Below are 21,150 nucleotides of genomic sequence, written 5' to 3' on the forward strand. Positions count from 1 at the left end.
TGAAACCCATGTTTGGAAGATGTCCCATAAGATATCTATAAATAAATATATCAGAAAGAGGCTGATACATGTTGTTGTATGGCAGAAACCAACACAATATTGTAAAGCAATTATCCTTCAATTAAAAATAAATAAATCTTAAAAAGAATCATGTTGGAATGTAAAATAGATAAAAAGAGAAAACCGGGATATAATAATTAATTCATATGGAAGATACCTTCATATATTTTAATAGGAATTTCAGGAAGAAAAATTAGAGAGGCCAGAAAACAAGTAATAATCAAGGAAATAGAAGAGAATTTCTCTTTATTGAAAAAAATGCAATCAATGCCATACAAGAATATGTAACACACTTGAACACATCCTGGTACAATCTTGGTTACCTTCAAGTGTAACCAAGTAGGACCGTATGGGGCCTCCACAGAACAGTCCCCATCTCCACATCCTCCTCCTGCCTTTTGTCTATAGAAAAACTTTAATCAAAGATCAAATTTAATCAAAGAACTAATAAAACATAGAAGAAAAAAAAGGAAAATAGTCAAGCAAGACAAAATAATAATACTTTAGCCATTTAGTTCCAAAAAGTCAAGAACCTTTAGTTCTTCCCCAAGCCCTACAGGTAATATTCTGAGCCATGTCCTTTGAGTTGTTTTGCAGATGCTGAAATCCCCACTAGGTGGAAGAAGTTAACCGTATGCTGCCCACAAGCATGTAGACCTCAGACCATTTGGAACCAGAAGGTTAAAGATATTGACTCCCAGTTACCTCACCACCAACCAATCAAAAGAATATCCATGAGCTGATGACATACCCTACAATCCTTTGCCTCACCCAGTCTTAAAAAACCTTTCCCTGAAAGCCTTCTGGGAGTTTAGGTCTTTCAAGCACGAGCTACCTAAACTCCTTGTTTGGTATCCTGCAATAAATGTTGCACTTCCCTTCACCACAACCTGGAGTCAGTAAATTGGCTTTACTACACACAGGCAAGTGGACCTAAGTTTGGTTTAGTAACAATGCTGGCAACCCAGATGGGGCAGAAGTCCCAAGTGGGCATCTTGTCCATGACACATCAATTCCTGGATGATGGCAGCTCTTGCGTACTGCCCAGAAGCTGCCTGAGCACCTTTGTCTTGGGGACAGCCCCGAGTGCTTGCCATTGACCAGGTTTTACTGGCTCACAGTGCTTTCAGTTCTGAGATGAAGAAAACGAGGCTCTGGTTTTGGTTTGTCTCTACAAATGAACATTGGTAGACATTTGGGAGTTGACAGAGTCAATGCAGGAGGGTAAGTCGCTTTTGTGTGTACAACCAAAACCTCCCTTCCTCTCTACCCTGGGCTTTCCTCCTCAAAGAAGCCTGTTTGTTTTGTATTGATGTGGGGTACCCTGTTGGCAAGAAGAATAACTATTGGACTTCTACCCTATTTGTGAAATGATTCTTTGCTTATTTAGATGCTAATGTCTGGCTTGGGGGCCACCATTTATGCTTTGTTTTTCATTTCTGGGGAGCATGCCCTCTGGGTCACATTTTGGAAAAATAATTTTATTATAGCTATGAACCTATGACTAAAAAATATTATTTAAAACTGTGTGGTCACAATATTGTTTAGACTCTGGAAGAAAATGGTTAAGATGAAACTCTTTTGAAATTCCAAAACTGGTTCTTTTTGCATACATAGTTAGAAAAAGCTAGTTTGATAAAATCAGAATTCTGACCCTGAGACAATGAAAATATTCCTAGGAAAAAGCTTGAAGTTTTAACTCTACATGCCTTTGAAATACAAACACAGCCCACTTTGCCTGAGAACTTTGGCCTCAGAACTGCAAATCAAAGGAAAAATGTGTAAAGAGACTTTTTAAGCTCAAGTAAGTAAATTTAACTTGTTCTGAATGTTATTTTTTGATTTTGCATTTGCCAGTTAAATTGCCATGATATCCATGGTCATGATTCCCCTATATTTCTATTTACATTTTGTTTGTTCTTTAAAAGAGGGATTCTTGCTTGAAAAACTTGAGAAAATTGTTGGACTTCGCTCTTTTGTTTTTGCCCTGCAGGAATTAGATTTTGGTCTTTGTGTGTATGTCTGCATTTGTCTATGTGTAAGTGTGCCAGCCATGGGAAACTCAAATTTGTTTTCCAATGCAAAGCCTTGAGGTACATTTTCCAGAAATGAAGAATTTCAGCTGTAAGCCAATGAAATATGAAAAGATGATTTTCCTTTGTAATATATCCTGCCATAATACTCCCAGAATTCATGGGGAAAACTGGCCTTAAATAGATCTCTGAACTAAGTTTATCTACTTTTTCTTTGATTAAGAGAAAAAATTTAAGATATCTGGATTTATCAGACACATGTCTTGTACCACATTAAAAATTATTCTATAAAAATGTATGTTTTTAGAGTTAATGATACATGCTTGTTTGTTAATCCCAAAATACTGGTATGACATACAGTTCACAATTACTTGCTTCTTGATTTTAAATTGATATTAAGGCTTTTACAGGCTACAATGATAACATATGTAATTAAAGCTACTAAAATGATCAACAAAAGTATTTTGGTATCTAGAGAAATCAGTATATATGTTGTCAAAGATGGAAGATATGAACACTGGAAATATATTTGTTGGAGACTGAGTGGGAAAAAATGGGAGCAATTAAAATGGATTTAGAAAGCTATGAAAATTTTGTGAAAAAGAGTCTTGAAAAAGGAGTTTTGTACATAGCCAGAATTTTTGAAGATTAGACCGAATTTAGTTAGTTAAATGAATATTGTTATTAACAGTAAGGTAATACAGGTTGGAATTTGGTTCTGTCTATTATAAAAACAAAGTTCTGTTAGAATGCTGCTTTTGATAACAGATTGAATTTCTTTCTCTAGCTAACTTTAAGATGCTTCAGGCAACTCAGAAAAGTATTAAACTAACTGGGATTATTTGGTAGGTTAAATTACAGGGGAAATATCATCAAATAAAAGGTAATATTAAGCCTTCTTTATCCTATGTCTATAAAAATGCATTTTATACGTGTTCCAGAAATCATATGAAATTCCTGGAGATCATTTATGTCCTGACATAAAATGTTATCTGTCATCAAAATTGAGGCCCACACTAAATGGACTGAACACAAGTCTCAAGAAAATGCCCTAATTGGCTTTCGTGCAGAGGCAACAGCAGAATCTGTTAAGACTGTAGCACAGGTAGACAAAGTCCATTATACTTATACAAAAGATTAACCCCTCATGTCAGACTTTTGCCATCCTGATATCCTTGAATCATAGCAACAGTTTCTCCTAAATCAGAGGAATTAAGATGGGTAAACAATCGCTGTGAATTAAACAGTCAGGGCTATGGGGCACCCAAGACGGTCAGTTGACTCTTTCCAGCTCCCTGAACAACTCCGGTTTTCTATCTGATGGGTTAAATCTTTCCCGTGATGCAAAGCCAATGCTCTCACAGTGAAAAAGAAAATGACTAAAAATGTATTTTCTACTTGGGGTATACTTTCTACTATCTCCAGTGACCAAGTCATTCACTTCCCTGGACAAATTACACAAGCCTTAACAAAAACCTCACAAACTTATTGAAATTATCAGTCATTATCATCCTCAGTCATGAGGCAAGGTCAACAAAACTAGTGGAAAGAAACAGACTTGAGCAGGACAAAAATTAATTACACAGGATTGAATGAACTAAAAAATATAATTATAACTTGTGTGACACTTTGTCTGACATATTACTGGCTTAATCTTTGTTTTTCAGATCTAAAGGAACATTTGCCCTTAAGCTGATAATGATTTGTAGCAACTTGGTAAATTATATCTTGTAAACAGAATTGAAATATTTCTCTTTCCTCCCTAGCTGATCCCTCCAGAAATTAGAAACTCTCAGGTGCCAGAAGCCTTATCAGGTGAGTAAGGAAGTTCACCTCTTAACAAGTTCAAGAATCTCAAAAGAGTTCCCTGGTGGCCTAGTGGTTAGGAGTCAGTGCCATCACTGCTCTGGCCCAGCTTTGATCCTTGGTTGGGAACTGAGATCCTGCAAACTGGGATTATACATAATACAATTATATATATATATACGTGTGTGTGTGTATCTCAAGATAGTTTGAGGACCTTGAGAAAAGAAGAATTCACCCAAATCTATGGATGCTGCAGGCAGAATCTGTTATAAGCCATTGGTGTGGCTTGACTGACCTTGATACTCCTTTTAAAAGTTCAGTCTGAGAGGATTTTAAAAGCTCAGTGTGAGATTCCTTATGAGTTTCAGCATAGCCAATTTTTTCAAAGTCTATGTGATCAGTTAACCAGATTTATTTTGCAAACAAACTAATATTAACTTGGCTATGTTTGGTAAAACTTAGGGTAATTTTAGAGAAAAAAAAATGATTGTGCTTCAATATAAAATTCTGCTGCTGCTACTGGTGGTGTTTAATCACTGAATCATGTCCAACTCTTTGTGACCACATGGACTGCAGCCCACCAAGCTCCTCTGTATGTGGGAATTTCCAGGAAAGAATACTGGAGTGGGATGCCATTTCCTTCTCCAAAGGATCTTCCCGACCCAGTGACTGAACCCATGTCTCCTGCTTGGCAGGGGGTTCTTTACCACTGAGCCACATGGGAAGCCCATGTTAAATTCTAGTTTTGCTAATTGAGGTCAGTATTTACTGTCGAAACCTCATTTCCCAAGTAGCTATTTTTACTATGTTACATTATTGTAAAGTTAAATTAATTGAGTTATTAAAAAGATATTCTAAGCTTGTTTCTGAAACTGATCACTGTAATCTATTTTGGGGTGAAGATCAGATGCCCCCTGATCTATAATCAGGGGATTATGTGTACTGGAAGAAGCACAATTTAAAGGATTGTCTCCAACCTAGATGAAAGAGGACATCAGGTATGCTTAGGTACATCATGCACCAAGAAACCGAAGGAAATTAACTCTTAAATTTATATTTCCTACTTAAGAAAGGCCACTGCATTGGGCTGGTCTGTAGAAAGGACTGGTGCCCCCAAACAATATTAATACCAGGATGAGAAGACAACAGCAGTGATACACAACTGAACCCGACCAGGCCTTAAGATCTGACATACAAATCTAAGGGAATTGTTTACCAAATGTTTTTCTCCCTATCAACACTGAAAGTTACTGTTTCAGTCGTTTCAGTAACAACAACTATATGTTGTCCTATAATGAAAGTCCAGAAAAAATTCCAAGAACTAATTAACATCTACCATTTACTGAGTTGTACATAGAGTAATGACCCTCCAAAGATAATTATATTCTAATCCCAGAATTTGTGAATGTGTTAGGTTACATGGTTAAGGGAAATTAAGATCACAGATGGAATTAAGGTTGTGCCTCATCTGACTTTATTTTTTTTAATTAATGTTACATGTATTTTATGACAATTTTAAACATTTAAAAATACTTTCAAATGACATACAATAAATTTCACATATTAAAACTATATAATAGATTTTACTTTTGGCATATGCATACGTGACATCATCATCACAACAAAAACAATGAACATATTTATCACATCATCATTACAGTAAAAATAATATTTATCATCTCCAATATATTCACTGTGTAATCCTGAGCTTCCCCTAGACCCAACCCCTACTCTCAGCCAACGACTGATCTTTGCAATTACTAGAGATTAATGTTATGTTTTCTAAAACTTTATATATATAGAATCAATATGTTAAAAAAAGAAAAGAAAGTTATTGCTTTACTTTTAAACCACACTATTGTCCTCAATAGTTACGATAGGAATAAAATTCTCTAATGAAGTTTTGCAGAGTATTACCACTCATGATGTGCAATACTGCTGGCTAAAATCTATTGCTGAAAGCACAAGTACAATACTCATTTGACAATTGAGTATGATTGATAAAATGTATAGCCTATAAAATGTTTCCCCATTAACATACCTCTGAGCCTGTTTGCATGAGTTTGAGTAAACTCCGGGAGTTGGGGATGGACAGGGAGGCCTTGCGTGCTGCAACTCATGGGGTTGCAAGGAGTCGGACACGACTGAGCGACTCAACTGAACTGAACTGAACTGAGCCTGTTTGCAATATCTGATTAGTTTTCCCCCAACATGGATAACTAGACAAATAGAAAGGAGGTCTAAAATAGAGGGATGGGAGGAGCCAAGATGGCAGAGGAGTAGGACAGGGAGACCACTCTCTCTCCTACAGATTCATCAAAGGAATAACTGAACGCAGAGCAAACTTCACAAAACAACTTCTGATCGTTAGCCGAGGTCATCAGGCGCCCAGAAAAGCAGCCCATTGTCTTTGAAAGGAGGTAGGACAAAATATAAAAGATAAAAAGTGAGACAAAAGAGCTAAGGACGGAGATCCGTCCTGGGAAGGGAGTCTTAATAAGGGACGTTTCCAGACACTGGGAAACCCTCGCACTGGCGGGCCTGGGGGAAGTGTTTGAATCTCGGAGGGCAACCTGATTGGGAGAGAAACAATAAATAAAACCCACAGATTAGGAGCCTAAAAGCAACTCCCAGCAGAAAAGTACCCCAGACGCCCGCATCTGCCACCAGCAAGTGGGGGCAGAACGGAGAGGAGGGGGCGGCATTGCTTGGGGCAGGGTCCGGGCCTGAGTGCCCTGAGGACAATCGGAGGGAGCTTTTGTGAGTTCCCAGCTTGAACTGTGGGAGAGCAAAAGAGAGAAGGTTAACCGGCCCGAAAACGCTGCCGGCCGTTCACAGAACAAACGAACCGAGATTCTGGATGGTCGACATCCGCCGGGAGGGTCGCGGCGAGACACAGGGCGCAGGCACCCGACCAGCGCGGGCGGGGACTGGGGCTGGGGACACGGAGGGCAGAAGGCGCACGCAACGGACTGGCGCCGGGGGAAACTGAGACTGGGACCGCGGAAGGGAGTGGGCGCTCACACCCGGGGAGAGTGCGCCCGCCAAGCCCCTGGCTGCCTAGACCGCTCTGACGGGGAAGGCACAAAGAGCAGGCGCAGCTTTTTGCTCCGCGCTTTTGTGGAACACCCGAGGGCTGGAACCGCGCACAGCGCGGGGCGTGCTCCATATAGAGCAGGCGGGAGCCTGAGCAGCCAGCCCCTCCCTGCAGCGCCAGCCCCTCCCCGCAGCAAGACAGAACTAGCTACCTGAATAAGAGTCCACCTCCACCAGCCTGTGTCAGGGCGGAAATGAGGCCCTGAAGCAACCGGCAAACAGAAGCCAAATAAACAGAGGGAACCACTTCAGAAGGGACCGGTGCAACAGATTAAAATCCCCATAGAAAACACCGACTACACCGGAAGGGGCCTGTAGATATCGAGCAGTGTAAGCTGGAACGAGGAGCTATCTGAAACTGAGCCGAACCCACACTGACTGCAACAGCTCCTGAGAAATTCCTAGATATATTTTTACTTTTTTTTTCTAAGTTAAAAAATAATTTTTTTTCTTTTTTCTTTTTTCGATTTTATTTTCCTTTAAAATTCCCTACTACTCCCCCATTACTCCTTAATTTTCATTTTCATAGATTTTTACGATTTTTTTAATTAGGGAAAAATTTTTTTTCTTTTTTTTTCTTTTTCTTTTCTCTTTTTTCTTCTTTTTTTTCCCCCTTTTCTCTTCTATTTTCTATTTTTCTTTTTCTCTTATTTCTTTTAAAGTCCTCTAGTACTTCTCTACTACTCCTTAATTTTCATTTTCAATACACTATAACCTTACCAAAAAAAAAAAAAAGAAGCCCTATTTTTAAACCGAACTTCATATATATTTCTAAAATTTTTTTGTGTGTGTTTTAGTTTTTGTTTTTATTATAGTATTTTTAAGAGTCTAACCTCTACTCTAGATTTTTAATTTTTGTTTTTCAGTATATGATATAAATTGTGAACATTTAAGAATCCAATATTCAGTTCCCATTTTTATTCAGGAGTGTGTTGATTATTCTCTCCCAATCTTGACTCTCTGTTTTCTACCTCAGAACGCCTCTATTTCCTCCTTTCCTCTTCTCTTCCCAATCCAATCCTGTGAATCTTTGTGGATGTCTGGGCTACGGAGAAGACTCTAGGAACAGACAACTGCGTAGATCTGTCTCTCTCCTCTTGAGTCCCCCTTTTTCTCCTCCTGCTCATCTCTATTTCCCTCCTCCCTCTCCTCTTCTTCATGGAACTCTGTGAACCTCTCTGGGAGTCCCTAACGGGGGAGAATCTTTTCGCCATTAACCTAGAAGTTTTATTATCAGTGCTGTATAGTTGGAGAAGTCCTGAGATTACTGGAAGAATAAAACTGAAATCCAGAGGCAGGAGGCTTAAGCCCAAAACCTGAGAACACCAGAAAACTCCTGACTACATGGAACTTTAAGTAATAAGAGACCGTCCAAAAGCCTCCATACCTACACTGAAGCCAACCACCACCCAAGAGCCGATAAGTTTTAGAGCAAGTCATACCACGCAAATTCTCCAACAACTCAGGAACATAGCCCTGAACGTCAACATACAGACTGCCCAAGGTCACGCCTAACACATAGACCCATCTCAAATCTCATTGCTGGGCACTCCATTGCTCTCCAAATAGAAGAAATCAAGTTCCATGCACCAGAACACTGACGCAAGCTTCCCTAACCAGGAAACCTTGACAAGCCAATCGTTTAACCCCACCCACTGGGTAAAACCTCCACAATAAAAAGGAACCACAGACCTCCAGAATACAGAAAGCCCATTCCAGACACAGAAATCTAAACAAGATGAAAAGGCAGAGAAATACCCAACAGGTAAAGCAACATGAAAAGTGCCCACCAAGTCAAACAAAAGAGGAGGAGATAGGGAATCTACCTGAAAAAGAATTTATAATAATGATAATAAAAATGATCCAAAATCTTGAAAACAAAATGGAGTTACAGATAAATAGCCTGGAGACAAAGATTGAAAAAATGCAAGAAATGTTTAATAAAGACCTAGAAGAAATAAAAAAGAGTCAATTAAAAATGAATAATGCAATGAATGAGATCAAAAACACCCTCGAGGGAACAAAGAGTAGAATAATGGAGACAGAAGATAGGATAAGTGAGGTAGAAGATAAAACGGTGGAAATAAATGAAGCAGAGAGGAAAAAAGAAAAAAGAATCAAAAGAAATGAGGACAACCTCAGGGACCTCTGGGACAATGTGAAACACCCCAACATTCGAATCATAGGAATCCCAGAAGAAGAAGACAAAAAGAAAGGCCATGAGAAAATACTCGAGGAGATAATAGCTGAAAACTTCCCTAAAATGGGGAAGGAAATAGCCACCCAAGTCCAAGAAACCCAGAGAGTCCCAAACAGGATAAACCCAAGGCGAAACACCCCAAGACACATATTAATCAAATTAACAAAGATCAAACACAAAGAACAAATACTAAAAGCAGCAAGGGAGAAACAACAGATAAAACACAAAGGGATTCCCATAAAGATAACAGCTGATCTATCAATAGAAACCCTCCAGGCCAGAAGGGAATGGCAGGACATACTGAAAGTAAGGAAAGAGAATAACCTACAACCTAGATTACTGTACCCAGCAAGGATCTCATTCAGATACAAAGGAGAATTCAAAAGCTTTACAGACAAGCAAAAGCTGAGAGAATTCAGCACCACCAAACCAGCTCTTCAACAAATGCTATAGGATCTTCTCTAGACAGGAAATGCAAAAAGGTTGTATAAACGTGAACCCAAAACAACAAAGTAAATGGCAACGGGACCACACCTATCAATAATTACCTTAAATGTAAATGGGTTGAATGCCCCAACCAAAAGACAAAGACTGGCTGAATGGATACAAAAACAAGACCCCTATATATGCTGTCTACAAGAGACCCACGTCAAAACAAGAGACACATACAGACTAAAAGTGAAGGGCTGGAAAAAGTATTTCACACAAACGGAGACCAAAAGAAAGCAGGAGTCGCAATACTCATATCAGATAAAATAGACTTTCAAATAAAGGATGTGAAAAGAGACAAAGAAGGACACTACATAATGATCAAAGGATCAATCCAAGAAGAAGATATAACAATTATAAATATATATGCACCCAACATAGGAGCACTGCAATATGTACGGCAAATGCTAACGAGTATGAAAGAGGAAATTAATAGTAACACAATAATAGTGGGAGACTTTAATACCCCACTCACAACTATGGATAGATCAACTAAACAGAAAATCAACAAGGAAACACAAACCTTAAATGGCACAATGGACCAGCTAGACCTAATTGATATCTATAGCACATTTCACCCCAAAACAATCAACTTCACCTTTTTCTCAAGTGCACACGGAACCTTCTCCAGAATAGATCACATCCTGGGCCATAAATCTGGTCTTGGAAAATTCAGAAAAATTGAAATCATTCCAGTCATCTTTCTGACCACAGTGCAGTAAGATTAGATCTCAATTACAGGAGAAAAAATTATTAAAAATTCAAACATATGGAGGCTAAATAACACACTTCTGAATAACCAACAAATCATAGAAGAAATCAAAATATGCATAGAAATGAATGAAAATGAAAACACAACAACCCAAAACCTATGGGACACTGTAAAAGCAGTGCTAAGGGGAAGGTTCATAGCATTACAGGCTTACATCAAGAAACAAGAAAAAAGCCATATAAATAACCCAACTCTACACCTAAAGCAATTAGAGAAGGAAGAAATGAAGAACCCCAGGGTTAGCAGAAGGAAAGAAATCTTAAAAATTAGGGCAAAAATAAATGCAAAAGAAACTAAAGAGACCATAGCAAAAATCAACAAAGCTAAAAGTTGGTTTTTTGAAAAAATAAACAAAATTGACAAACCATTAGCAAGACTCATTAAGAAACAAAGAGAGAAGAACCAAATTAACACAATAAGGAATGAAAAGGGTGAGATTACAACAGACAACACTGAAATACAAAGGATCATAAGAGACTACTACCAGCAGCTCTATGCCAATAAAATGGACAACTTGGATGAAATGGACAAATTCTTAGAAAAGTATAACTTTCCAAAACTGAACCAGGAAGAAATAGAAGATCTTAACAGACCCATCACAAGCAAGGAAATCGAAACTGTAATCAAAAATCTTCCAGCAAACAAAAGCCCAGGACCAGATGACTTCACAGCTGAATTCTACCAAAAATTTAGAGAAGAGCTAACACCTATCTTACTCAAACTCTTCCAGAAAATTGCAGATGAAGGTAAACTTCCAAACTCATTCTATGAGGCCACCATCACCCTAATTCCAAAACCAGACAAAGATGCCACAAAAAAAGAAAACTACAGGCCAATATCACTGATGAACATAGATGCAAAAATCCTTAACAAAATTTTAGCAAACAGAATCCAACAACATATTAAAAAAATCATACACCATGACCAAGTGGGCTTTATCCCAGGAATGCAAGGATTCTTTAATATCTGCAAATCAATCAATGTAATACACCACATTAACAAATTGAAAGATAAAAGCCATATGATTATCTCAATAGATGCAGAGAAAGCCTTTGACAAAATTCAACACTCATTTATGATTAAAACTCTCCAGAAAGCAGGAATAGAAGTAACATACCTCAACATAATAAAAGCTATATATGACAAACCCACAGCAAGCATCACCCTCAATGGTGAAAAATTGAAAGCATTTCCCCTGAAATCAGGAACAAGACAAGGGTGCCCACTCTCACCACTACTATTCAACATAGTGTTGGAAGTTTTGGCCACAGCAATCAGAGCAGAAAAAGAAGTAAAAGGAATCCAGATAGGAAAAGAAGAAGTGAAACTCTCACTGTTTGCAGATGACATGATCCTCTACATAGAAAACCCTAAAGACTCTCCCAGAAAATTACTAGAGCTAATCAATGAATATAGTAAAGTTGCAGGATATAAATTTAACACACAGAAATCCCTTGCATTCCTATATACTAACAATGAAAAAACAGAAAGAGAAATTAAGGAAACAATACCATTCACCATTGCAACAAAAAGAATAAAATACTTAGGAGTATATCTACCTAAAGAAACAAAATACCTATACATAGAAAACTATAAAACACTGATGAAAGAAATCAAAGAGGACACAAACAGATGGAGAAACATACCGTGTTCATGGATTGGAAGAATCAATATTGTCAAAATGGCTATTCTACCCAAAGCAATCTATAGATTCAATGCAATCCCTATCAAGCTACCAACGGTATTTTTCACAAAACTAGAACAAATAATTTCACAATTTGTATGGAAATACAAAAAACCTCGAATAGCCAAAGTAATCTTAAGAAAGAAGAATGGAACTGGAGGAATCAACCTGCCTGACTTCAGACTATACTACAAAGCCACAGTCATCAAGACAGTATGGTACTGGCACAAAGACAGAAATATAGATCAATGGAACAGAATAGAGAGTCCAGAGATAAATCCACAAACCTATGGACACCTTATCTTTGACAAAGGAGGCAAGGATATACAATGGAAAAAAGACAACCTCTTTAACAAGTGGGCTGGGAAAACTGGTCAACCACTTGTAAAAGAATGAAACTAGAACACTTTCTAACACCATACACAAAAATAAACTCAAAATGTATTAAAGATCTAAATGTAAGACCAGAAACTATAAAACTCCTAGAGGAGATCATAGGCAAAACACTCTCCGACATAAATCTCAGCAAGATCCTCTATGACCCACCTCCCAGAATATTGGAAATAAAAGCAAAGCTAAACAAATATGACCTAATGAAACTTAAAAGCTTCTGCACTACAAAGGAAACTATAAGAAAGATGAAAAGACAGCCTTCAGAATGGGAGAAAATAATAGCAAATGAAGAAACAGACAAAGGATTAATCTCAAAAATATACAAGCAACTCCTGAAGCTCAATTCCAGAAAAATAAATGACCCAATCAAAAAATGGGTCAAAGAACTAAACAGACATTTCTCCAAAGAAGACATACAGATGGCTAACAAACACATGAAAAGATGCTCAACATCGCTCATTATTAGAGAAATGCAAATCAAAACCACAATGAGGTACCATTACACGCCATTCAGGATGGCTGCTATCCAAAAGTCTACAAACAATAAATGCTGGAGAGGGTGTGGAGAAAAGGGAACCCTCTTACACTGTTGGTGGGAATGCAAACTAGTACAGCCACTATGGAAAACAGTGTGGAGATTTCTTAAAAAACTGGAAATAGAACTGCCATATGACCCAGCAATACCACTTCTGGGTATACACACTGAGGAAACCAGATCTGAAAGAGACATGTGCACCCCAATGTTCATCACAGCACTGTTTATAATAGCCAGGACGTGGAAGCAACCTAGATGCCCATCAGCAGATGAATGGATAAGGAAGTTGTGGTACATATACACCATGGAATATTACTCAGCTGTTAAAAAGAATTCATGTGAATCAGTTCTAATGAGATGGATGAAACTGGAGCCCATTATACAGAGTGAAGTAAGCCAGAAAGATAAAGAACATTACAGCATACTAACACATATATATGGAATTTAGAAAGATGGTAACGATAACCCTATATGCAAAACAGAAAAAGAGACACAGAAGTACAGAACAGACTTTTGAACTCTGTGGGAGAAGGTGAGGGTGGGATGGTTTGAAAGAACAGCATGTATATTATCTATGGTGAAACAGATCACCAGCCCAGGTGGGATGCATGAGACAAGTGCTCGGGCCTGGTGCACTAGGAAGACCCAGAGGAGTCAGGTGGAGAGGGAGGTGGGAGGGGGGATTGGGATGGGGAATACGTGTAACTTTATGGCTGATTCATGTCAATGTATGACAAAACCCACTGAAATGTTGTGAAGTAATTAGCTTCCAACTAATAAAAAAATAAAATAAAATAAAATAAAATAGAGGGACATGATCTATCACTGTGGCAGGCAACTGAACTACCCCAGCATCAAGGGACAGATGTTCTGATCATCAGTGCTTTCTACTGAAAGATTCAGAATCAAAAGGGTAAAATGATGAAAGAAATTTTTACATATTGAGGTATGTAGGGTCATTCTGGCTTTAGGCTAACCAAAATAGCCTGTTTGTGGCCTGTTAAATATACACTGAACATCTGCATTAACCATTAAGAAAAATGCATTAAAAAAATCAGAATAGAATAACTATGGTTCAAACATCCAAAATAGAGCTCGGTAGCCATTGTGGATATGAGTTCAGACACATTCCTACATTACCAAGAACTTGAGTTTTCTAAACTGTATTAGACTTAAGTATATCACCAGCTCTTCTCAAAACGATGTCTGCTAACAACGGCCAACTGCAACCTTACGGTCTCAAGGTCTCCTTATAACTATAAGACCTTTTCCCACTTTAGAAGTGGTAGTGGCAAATGGTTTCCCTGATGAATCAGTGGAATCTGTCTGCAATGCAGAAGACCCGGGTTTGATCTCTGGATCAAGAGGATCCTCTGGAGAAGAGAATAGCTACCCACTCCAGTCTTCCTGCCTGGAGAATCTCATGGACAGAGGAGCCTGGCAGGCTACAGTCCATGGGGTTGCAAAGAGTCAGACATGACTGAGTGACTAATAAACTAAAAATAGTAGTGGCAAATGATCTCATGTCGGAGAGTGTTTTGCCTATGTTCTCCTCTAGGAGTTTTATAGTTTCTGGTCTTACATTTAGATCCTTAATACATTTTGAGTTTATTTTTGTGTATGGTGTTAGAAAGTGTTCTAGTTTCATTCTTTTACAAGTGGTTGACCAGTTTTCCCAGCACCACTTGTTAAAGAGGTTGTCTTTTTTCCATTGTACATTCCTTTGTTGAAGATAAGGTGTCCATAGGTACATGAATTTATCTCTGGGCTTTCTATTTTGTTCCACTGATCTATATTTATGTCTTTGTGCCAGTACCATACTGTCTTGATGACTGTGGCTTTGTAGTATAGTCTGAAGTCAGGCAGGTTGATTCCTCCAGTTCCATTCTTCTTTCTCAAGATTGCTTTGGCTATTTGAGGTTTTTTGTATTTCCATATAAATTGTGAAATTATTTGTTCACTGTTGACTTTATGATTAACCTCTCAATCCAAAATTGTATTCCCTCTCTTGTTCTATACATGTTCACCCTCAAGACTGAAGAGTGTTAAAGAAAAGGGGGCATTGTAACTGCGCAAGACCCTGTGGGGCCTTCCCAGAATGGACCACTCCCATATTCTTTGCCTGCCTTTTGTCTGCAGGAAAACTTTAGTGAAAGAGTAAATTTAATAAGATAAATGAGAAAAGGAAGAAATAAAGGAAGACAGTTTGGTTCAGTAACATAGGATAAAGAGAAAATCCTAAATGTTTCCAGGTAGAGAAATTAAAGAACAAAATCAAAAATAGCTTACTTTTCTTATATGCAAGACTGAATCCTAAAAAAAATAAAATAAAATAATAATGGAGTCTATGGCCAGCTAAGTTATTCACATAAGAGAGTAAGTAAAGACATTTGCAAATATTTATGAACTCAGACTATACACTTCCTGAGTACACTTAATTTACTCAATGGAATACTCTAACAAAATTTAAAATAGATTAAAATAACAAGTGAGAAAAAAAAAAAAAACAAGTGACCTGATTTAAAAGTGGGCAGAAGTCATAAATAGACATTTTCCCAAAGATATACAGATGGCCAACCAGCACATTAAAAGATGCTTAATTCACTAATCATCAAAGAAATTCAAATCAAGACTGCAATGAGATATCATCTGACACCTGTCAGAATTGCTATTATCAAAAAGTCTACAAATGACAAATATTAGTGAGGATGTGGAGAAAAGGGAACCCTGGTACTCTTTTGATGGGAATGTAAATTAATACAGTCACTATGGAAAACAGTATGGATTTTCCTCAAAAACCAAAACTACAGCCAACATATGATCCCACAATTCCACTCCTGGGTATATATCTGAAAAAAAAATCTTAGTTTGAAAAGATGTCTGCAACTCAATGTTACTAACAGCATTATCTATAATAGCTAAGATATGGAAGCAAACTAAGTTTTCATCAGCAAATAAATGGATTTAAAAAGATGTAGTCTAACCGAGGAAACCAGAATTGAAAGAGACACATGTACTCTCAATGTTCATTGCAGCACTGCTTACAACAGCTAGGACATGGGAGCAACCTAGATGTCCATCAGCAGATAAGTGGATAAGAAAGCTGTGGTACATATACACAATGGAATATTACTCAGTTATTTAAAAGAATGCATTCGAATCGGTTCTAAGGAGGTGGATGAAACTGGAGCCTATTATATAGAGTGAAGTAAGTCAGAAAGAAAAACACCAATACAGTATATTAATGCAGATATATGGAATTTAGAAAATGGTAATGATGACCCTATATGTGAGACAACAAAAGAGACACAGATGTAAAGAACAGATTTTGGACTCTGTGGGAGAAGATGAGGGTGGGATGATCTTAGAGAATAGCATTGAAACATGCATATTACAATATGTGAAATAGATCGCCAGTCCAGGTTTGATGCATGAGACAGAGTGCTCAGAGCTAGTGCACTAGGATGACCCTGAGGGATGGGGTCGGGAGGGAGGTGGGAGAGGGGTTCAGGATGGGAACACATGTACACCCATGGCTGATTCATGTGAATGCATGGCAAAAACCACTACAATATTGTATAGTAATTAGCCTCCAAATAAAATTAATAAATTAATTTTTTAAAAGATGTAATATATATATATATACACATACATACATATGTGTGTGTAATGAAATACTACTCAGACATAAAAAGTATAAAGTTTTGCTATTTACAACAATATGGATGGTCTTGAAGGATATTATACTAAGTAAAATAAGACAGAGAAAGGTAAAAACTGGAAGTTAAATATTTGCGGAATCTAAAAATAAAACAAATGAATATAACAAAACAGATCTACAGGCATAGAGAACAGACTGGTGGTTACCAGAGGGGAGAGAGAAGTGGGGAGAAACAGGATGGAGCATGGATTGAGAAGTACAATGTATAAAAACAGACAGGCTATAGGGATGTATCGTACAGCACAGGGAAATAGAATTATTATTTTTTGGTGATTCCAAAAATGGAATATAATCTATAAAAGTATTGAGTTGCTATGATGTACACCTGAAACTAGTATAATGTTGTAAATTAACTACACTTCAATTTTTAAAATAGTGCAAAATAAATATTTCCAAACAGAGAGGAAAGATATGGAACTCAAGATGTACTACTGACCAAAGAAAACAATAGGAATAAATTCCCAAACAGTTGAGAATAAAAATTTTAACATAAGTATTACTAGGAGATAATTAATAAAGCAGGAAATGATTTTTAAAACTAATAAAGAAATAAAACTCTAGCTTATTTCAACAAAATGAACAGATTAAGAGAGATAAATGCTAATATTTCATCTTGCTCAGAGTTAGAATATCAACACTAATTAATTCTCATCAATTAATAGAAACATGGAGATTTTATAACTGATAGAAAATTTTTTCTATAGAAATTTTTTCTATAGAAAAATATAGATTTTATATTTATTAAATGTTTTTGTGAAACCATTAATAGAATAGATTATTTTTGAGATTTAGCCCAGTCTGTTCAGGTACTACAATATATTGATGAAAGAAAGAACTTAGCAATAAGAAAACTGACTTCTAGGTAGCCAGTTTGTGAATCTAAGGCTAGATAGCTCAACCAGATAGAAATTAGAAGAAATCACTGCAGTGAGCAGGACAAGAGACACCACCAAGAGACTGTTTAACTGGCCAAGTTAACTGGAATGAAAAGAAATATAACCATCTTTCTAGCAATTTCCACTTGTATTTCAAGCAATGTTTGATTTAAGAATGTAAATGCTATGTCATTAGGTGATTATAATTTTATGATAACTATGTCTTTTAAGTAGATTGCATATATTTTTCTCATCATTTCTGGTTCAAACCACACACTACCATGTGCTTACTTCACAAAGCTCACATTAAAAAAGAAATTTAGAAATTATGTTGGAGACTTGGTGACACCCAGTGTCTTGACAATATAATGTAAATTTGAGGACTTAGAACTAAATGATGTACCATTTTCCAAGGAGAGGTGAAATCAATTACTTAAAATGTCTACTTGTAATATTGAGAGTATGACAGGTGAGGATATTCAGTCAAATCTGCATATTTAAAAATTGAAAACTGTACATTGAGTTTCAGGTACCATAGTCGCTATCTACTCAAGGAGATAGATGTTGGAGACTCCAAAAGTTCTTTGCTTAAATGTGTGAAAATAAATTTTCACATATGTATACACAGCAAAGGGGTGCCCCAGGTGGCTCAGTGGTAAAGAATCTGCCTGTAATGCAGAAGATGTAGATTTGATCCCTGAGTTGGAAAGATCCCCTGGAGAAGGAAATGGAAATCCATTCCAGTATTCTTACATGGGAAATCCCATGGACAGAGAAGCCTGGTGGGCTACAGTTCATAGTGTCACAAACTTGGGCACAACTGAAGTGACTTAGCACACATGCACACACACATCTCTGATGAACACAGATGCAAAATTCCTCTACAAAATATTAGCAAACCAATTGAACAATACATTAAAAAGATCATATGCCGTGACCAGGTAGGATTTACCCCTGCAATGCAAGGACAACTTAACCTCTGCAATCAATCAGTGTGATGCATCACATTAATAGAGTAGAGATAATATGATTGTTTCAGTAGGTTTTAAAGCTTTCCTATTATATACAAAGAGCTAGTACTGTTTCTGCATAACGTTGATGTGCTGCATAATGTTAACGTGTTCCTTCCATTTAAGGAAGTTCGGTTAGTCCAACTCAATGAAGCAGATGTTCTTCACGTACAGCTGGAAACACTGGCGGCACATATTGAGGCCGTATTTCCCGGATCAGACCTTGCTGGTTTGAGCAGACCCAGCAAGAGTGAGAACCCTGGCCGAATTTTCTCAGATGGCTCCACTAGAGCTGTTGGTGACCCATGTTGCTTTCTTGGCTGCAACGAGGTAAAAGGTGTTATTTTTATCAATGCATATAACCTATACAACTGATGGGACACATCTGAACTAAATTTAAATATTCCATCACATGTCCAGTACTCATATTTAACCAAATCCTCCAAGCCAGATTCTGTGCCAAGTACCAATATTCTACATCATGTTCTCCACTATCAAATAGAAAAACTTTCCACCATTTTCAAGAACATACTCATCAGGAATCGTGATTTGGCAGAGCTAAGGAAAGCTTGATTTTTCTTTTGTCTCCAACTTCTAATATTGCATGATACAGTTGATAAAGATGGCATTAGAGAACAAGCAGTTGTACCTAAATTAGCTAAAGAATTGAGAAATAACTCTCTCAAAGAGTGTTGTAAATTACTAAACACCTCTTTTATATTTGCTATAATTTGGGAAACTTTTAATTTTAAGGGGGGTTGGGGATGACTGAGCTCCTGGAAGGATTTTTCAATTTTAGTTTTTGACACAGCTTTTCTCAGGACTGTATAGTAGCCATCACATTGATTATGAAGAACTAGATTATGGTAGGATCTATGTGCTTGCAATTTTTACTTGTGTGATATAATCAGAGTATTTTATCATATGTATTCAGAGAAACTTATATATTAAATTTTAAAATGTGATACAATGTTCAAAAAGAAAAAACAAAACAAAACACCCTGCTGGGCTTTTGAGTGGGATTATGTTGAATCTATAGATCAATCTGGGGAGAAGTAGCACTTTTTTAAATGTATTTATTTTTAATTAAAGCAAATTACTTTACAGTATTATATTGGTTTCTGCTGAACATCATCATGAATCAGTGATAGGTATACATATGTCCCCTCCCTCTTGAACCTACGTCCCACCTCCCTCCTTATCCCACTCCTCTCGGTTGGTACAGAGCACTGGTGTGAGTTCCCTGAGTCATAGAGCAGATTTCCATTAGCTATCTGTTTTACATATGGTGATGCTGTTTCCATGTTACTCTTTCATACATCCCACCCTCTACTTGCTCTCCCTCCTCCTCCCATCACTGTGTCCACAAGTCTGTCCTCTATATCTGTGTGATCCATTGCTACTGTGAAAATAATTTCCTCAGTACTATCTTCCTAGATTCCATATGTATGTGTTAGTATACAATATTTGTTTTTCTCTTTCTGACTTACTTCACTCTGTAAAATAGGCTGTATGTTCATCCACTTCATTAGAACTAACTGAAATATGTTCCTTTTTATGGTTGAGTATTATTCTATTGTGTATATGTAACACAGCTTCTTTATCCATTCATCTGTCTGTGGACATCTAGATTGCTTCCATATTCTAACTGTTTTAAAGTGCTACAATGAATATTGGGGTACATGTGTCTTTTTCAATTTTGGTTTCCTAAGAGTATATGCCTAGTAGTGAGATTGCTGGGTCATATGGTGGTTTTATTCCTAGTTTTTAAGGAATTTTCTCCATACTGTCTTCCATAGTGGCTGTATCAATTTGCATTCCCACCAACAGTGAAAGATGGTTTCCTTTTCTCCACGCCTTCTTCAAAATAAATTGTTTGTAGATTTTTTGATGATGGTCATTCTGACTGGTATGAAGTGGTATCTCATTGTAGTCTTTTTTTTTTTTTTTAATTGAAGGATAATTGCTTTACAGAACTTCGTTGTTTTCTGTCAAACCTCAACAGGAATCAGCCATCAGTCCAGTTCAGTTCAGTCGCTCAGTGGTATCCGACTCTTTGCGACCCTATGAACTGCAGCACGTCAGGCCTCCCTGTCCTTCACCAACTCCCAGAGTTTACTCAAACTCATGCCCATTGAGTTGGTGATGCCATCCAACCATCTCACCCTCTGTCATTCCCTTCTCCTGCTGCCTTCCATCTTTCCCAGAATCAGCGTCTTTTCAAATGAGTCAGCTCTTCACATCAGGTGGCCAAAGTATTAGAGTTTCAGCTTCAATATCAGTCCTTCCAACGAATATTTAGGACTCATTTCCTTTAGGATGGACTAATTGGATCTGCTTGCTGTCCAAGGGACTCTCAAGAGTCTTCTCCAACACCACAGTTCAAAGGCATTTTCACAATATTGATTCTTCCTACCCAGGAACATGGAATACCTCTCCATCTGTTTATGTCATCTTTGGTTTCTTTCATCAGTGT

General features: G+C 37.4%; 1 pseudogene; it reads right to left on the minus strand.

Moving 5' to 3' along the window:
* Positions 1 to 18,809: 18,809 nt before the first annotated feature.
* Positions 18,810 to 18,981, minus strand: LOC136160981 (small ribosomal subunit protein uS14-like; annotated as a pseudogene).
* Positions 18,982 to 21,150: the final 2,169 nt, after the last annotated feature.

Source organism: Muntiacus reevesi, chromosome 1 (assembly GCF_963930625.1).
Source record: "Muntiacus reevesi chromosome 1, mMunRee1.1, whole genome shotgun sequence".
Classification (NCBI taxonomy): domain Eukaryota; kingdom Metazoa; phylum Chordata; class Mammalia; order Artiodactyla; family Cervidae; genus Muntiacus; species Muntiacus reevesi.